Source organism: Danio aesculapii, chromosome 1 (genome assembly GCF_903798145.1).
Source record: "Danio aesculapii chromosome 1, fDanAes4.1, whole genome shotgun sequence".
Classification (NCBI taxonomy): domain Eukaryota; kingdom Metazoa; phylum Chordata; class Actinopteri; order Cypriniformes; family Danionidae; genus Danio; species Danio aesculapii.
The window spans coordinates 298,922-303,921 of NC_079435.1; the positions used below are offsets into that span (position 1 = coordinate 298,922).

A 5,000-nucleotide genomic window follows, 5' to 3' on the forward strand; every position below is an offset into this window, starting at 1 on the left:
ATGTCTAATTACTTAAAACAATTTAGTCTTGTTTTAGCTAAGACGATTATGTTTAGACATCTATTAGACACCTATTAGACGTCTATTATACATTTATTAGACATCTATTATACATCTATTAGATGTCTATTGAACATCTATTAGACGTCTTTAGACGAATATTATACATCTATTAGACGTCTTTAAACACTTGCTGGGGTAGGGGTCGCATTTTCAAAACTATTTCCAGTTTTTGTGTTTAAAAGATATCTAATTGACGTCTAATATATGTCTAAATACTTAAAACAATTTAGTCTTGTTTTAGCTAAGATGGAAATGTTTAGACATCTGTTAGACATCTATTAAAGGTCATTTTAAACACACACACAGAAACCCACTGTGATAGGTAGGTCACAATTTTAAAACTCTTTCCAGCAAAGATTTTTTTGTGTTTAAAAGAAGTCTAATAGACATTTAAAGCAATTTAGGCTTGTTTTAGCTAAGATGCCAATGTTTAGACGTCTATTAGACATCTATTAAACGTCTATTAGATATCTTTTAAACACAAAAGTGTTGCTGTGGTAAGTAGGTCACTTTTTTAAAAATCTTATCAGATAGCATTTTTTTTGTATTTAAAGGATGTCTAATAGATGTCTAATAGACGTCTAAACTTGGACACCTTGGCTAAAACAAGAGTAAATTTGGGGCGTCAGTGATAATCAAATAGAGGTCTAGGAACAGCACAAAACTAGACATATAATCAAATAAACAGAAATAAATAACCACACATGTGAAGTCTGTCTATTTGATGATTTTGTTCTATTCTTAGACGTCTATTAGACCTCCAGACATTCATGCTAGATAAATGTTAACCTTGTTTTAGACATCTTTTAAACGCAAAAATGCTTGTTGCGGTAAGTAGGTCACTTTTTCAAAACTCTTACCAGAAAGAATTTTTTTTTTGTTTAATTGATGTCCAATAGATGTCTAATAGATGTCTAATTGATGTCTAATAGACGTCTAAACTTCTTGGCTAAAACAAGGCTAAATTTAGGGCATCAGTGATAATCTAACAGAGGTCTAGGAACAGCCTAAAACTAGACACAAAGGGCGTAGCAACTGGGGGGGGGGATGATGGGATATGTCACTCACTTTTAGAGACAGACCATTTAGAAGCAGGTGATTAATAATTATATGAACGTATGATCTCATACAGCCCTCCCCCCACTTTTAAAATGTCCGCTACGCCCCTGACTTGACATATCATCAAATACACAAAAATAAATAACCACACATGTGAAGTGAGTCTAATCTGTCTATTTGAAAATTATTCTAATTTTGGGCTGTTCTTAGACGTCTATTAGACATCTATTCATCCATGCTAGATGAATGTTAGCCTTGTTTTAGCCAAGACATCAATTTAGATGTTTAGACATCTATCAAACTTATTTTCTATCAGACACACAACAACAACAACAACAAAAAAACACTTGCTGGTCTAGATAGGTCGCAGTTTTAAAACTCTTCCCAGCACACATTTATTGTGTTTAAAAGATATCTAATAGATGTCTAAAAGATGTCTAATTATTTTAAAACAATTTAATTTTGTTTTAGTTTAAGATGGGAATGTTTAGACGTGATACACAGAAATAAATAACCACACATGTGAAGTCTGTCTAATCTGTCTATTTAAAAATTAGTCTAATTTTGGGCTATTCTTAGACGTCTATTAGAGATCCATCCTAGACAGACGTTAACATTGTTTTAGCCTAGACATCTATGTTTAGACATCTATTAGACTTCTTTTAGAAGTCTATTATACCAAAACATGCTTGCTGTGGTGAGTAGGTCACATTTTTAAAACTCTTACCAGAGAGCATTATTGTTCTGTCTAACAGATGTCTAAACTTGGATGTCTTGGCTAAAACAAGGCTACATTTGAGCTGTCAGTAAAAAAAAATAAAAGAAATAACCACACATGTGAAATCTAATCTGTCTATTTGATGAATAGGCTAACGTTAGGATATTTTTAGACATCTATTAGATATTCACTGACAGCCCAAATTTAGCCTTGGCTTAACCGAGATGGCAATGTTTAGACAGACATCTTTAACACAAAAATGCTTGCTGGGGTAGGAAGGTCTCTTTTCCAAAACTCTTCCCAGACGTCTAATAGATGTCTAATAAACATCTGAAATGGGATGTCTTGGCTAAAACAAGGCTACATTTGGGCTGAAGTGTGAATCTAAATAAAATCAAACAATCCAATAATGTAAGAATAGCCCAAAACTAGACATAATATCATCATATCCACAGGAATAAATAAACACAAATGTGAAGTCTGTCGAATCTAGTCTGCATCTATTTGATGATTAGTCTAATTTTGGGCTATTCTTAGACATCTATTAGATTTTCACTGACAGCCCAAATTTAGCCTTGTTTTAGCCAAAACATCTAGACATCTATTAGATCGCTATTAAACACGAACTGTCTTGTTGGGTTTACTCAGCATTATTGGAAAACTGGATAATATATCATTGCTTTGATATGAAAACATTGACATTTAAAGAGGACATCTGACATGCAGTCACTCACACAAACACAATCAACAAAACACTCAATAAAGACCCATTAAAAACACTCTTACATTCAAAACATGCACAATAAAACACCAGCTACATTAATGTCAAACTAAAATATATTCAAAAACTATTTCAAGAGTTCACACTTAGATATTGCTTGATAATATTAGCAGGTTTGGCATGCTGTCCCAGGAGGGAACCCTGAGCTTAGAGATAACTGAGCCCAGGGCTCCCGCCTGGTCAATGAGTTTGTAAGTGGGTCCCAGATCAGGTCGCTCCCCCTAGTAAAGGAGAATAAGGGGAGATGGGGTGGATGAGGGGATTCTTCCAAAACGAAGATAAGGCAGTAAGTGAGTTTGGAGTAATCTGATTGGTTTACTAATGATTACAGATAATAGACCAGCCACGATCCATCATAATCGTGCTCCTCTCCAAATCAGTTTGTGAAACTTCACATTTCAATCCAGAATCATTTGGTTTAACTCAGAGACTCTGAGTAGAGTAACATAACAGATCTTGTGGAACAGTACTGATCATAAGTCCACCTGTGTGAGTGTTTCTCAGTGTTTTATCAATGATGAAGTGTTTTTCTGGATCTGAGAGATGACTGAGGTGTTTCAGTTGTTTTCATTCATACCGAATGTCAAATTAGCTAAACCGAAAGCAGCTAAGAAGAACTGAATGAAGAGTTTAGAGAAAACAGACCTGAAAACTGAGAAATAAGTCCTAGCGGTTGCAGATAGAGTCTTAGACTAATACATTTGCTTCACACAATGTTCAAATCTGACAAAGATAGCAGCACTGGTTGCCAGATCTACAAATATAATAGCAACATGTTAAGTTGCAGTTAAATTTAGGTTTACATTTCTGAACTGAAAATGCTTCATCTCGTTAAAATTAAAGGACATTTGTGTGAACATTTTGATGTAATAATATAGTTCTGTATTTTTAATTGCCAACAGCTTTTAACAAAGAAGCGAGACGTTGCCAGATTTCCTCAGTGTCTGTAAAGTCAGTAGTGTTGTTGGAAAGTGCAGCGCTTCATGTTTAATGAAATCTTCAGTTTGTGACTTTGATTAAGTGCCGAATTTCACTAATTTTAAGAGTTCACATTCAGCTGATGCTTGACAAGGTAAACGTGTATTTGGCATGCTGTCCTGGGAGAGAGCCTTGAGCTCTGAGGATCCACAAGCCGAGGCTCTCTCCTGTTTAGTCAATAGAGAGAGAGAGAGCAGTCTGAGCTCAGGCCGGTCTCGAGAACTGCCGTTATTAAGGCAGGAAAGAGTGGAAGGAGTCAGGGTGAATGGGGGTTTCCTCAAAATGAAGATGACTACGGTAAGGAAAGCAGACTATTCATGTGAGCTTGGATTCATCTGATTGGTTTATCATGTCATTGTTGATGCAATACCAGTCGTGGCCAATCATAAGCATGTGATCCTCTTGAAATTTGCCTATATAAAACTTCACTTAGTACAATTTACTTTACTTCAATACTTTACTTTACAGTGGAAAACACACATTCACACACACTCATTACACAGCAAACAGTTACAGGGGTTGGAGAATGAAACTGAAGGCCTGGTGTTAAAGCACAGTACTGGATCAGTCTGGTGTAGCTCCTCCTCCTCAATACATCTTCAGCTGGTGTAGCTCCTCCTCCTCAATACAGCATCAGTCTGGTGTAGCTCCTCCTCCTCAGTCCAGCATCAGTCTGGTGTAGCTCCTCCTCCTCAGTCCAGCTTCAGCTGGTGTAGCTCCTCCTCCTCAGTGTTAGGAATGACAGACAGGAGTCCTGCACAACGGCCAGAGGGATTCTGAGCTGTTCTTCTCCAGAATAGTGTTCAGGTCACTACTGAAGCTGCTGGAGGAAAACCTTTCCTGAATCGCTCCTCCAAAACACCCCAAAGTGCCCAATAACCTTTAGATCTGGGTACCATGCAGGCCATGTGAGATGTTCAACTTCACTGTCATGTTCATCAGACCGCTCTGTCTCCAGTCCTGCTGTGTGTATTGCTGCAGTCTCATCCTGATACACACCACCACCTTCAGGATACAATGTTTGACCCATTGGGTCACATGGTCCTCCAGAATGTTTGGGTAGTCCTTATGAGTGACCCATCACCTATCTAGCACCAGTATTGGGCCTCAGGAATGCCATAATATTGAGCCCAAACCATCACAGATCCCCCCATGCTTCACTCTGGGCATCATCAGTCTGGGTGGGCCGCTTCTTTGGGGCTTCTCCACACCGTAACTCTCCCGGATGTTGGAAACACAGTGAAGGTGGACTCATCAGAGAACAGTACATGTTCCACATCGTCCACAGCCTGAGATCTTCACTGCTGCACCACTGAAACCGGCGTTTGGCATTGGCACGAGTGACCAAAGGTTTCCATAGTGGTTTGCTAGCATTAGCCTGCATACCGCGGCTATTGATCA

The 5,000-nt window shown here is 38.0% G+C and overlaps 1 protein-coding gene across 2 annotated transcripts in view; it reads right to left on the reverse strand.

The window, feature by feature from the left end:
* LOC130221697 (proto-oncogene vav-like) overlaps positions 1-5,000 on the reverse strand; it is a 31,704-nt gene that overhangs the window by 25,910 nt on the left and 794 nt on the right. The gene's annotated exons all lie outside the window — the stretch shown is intronic.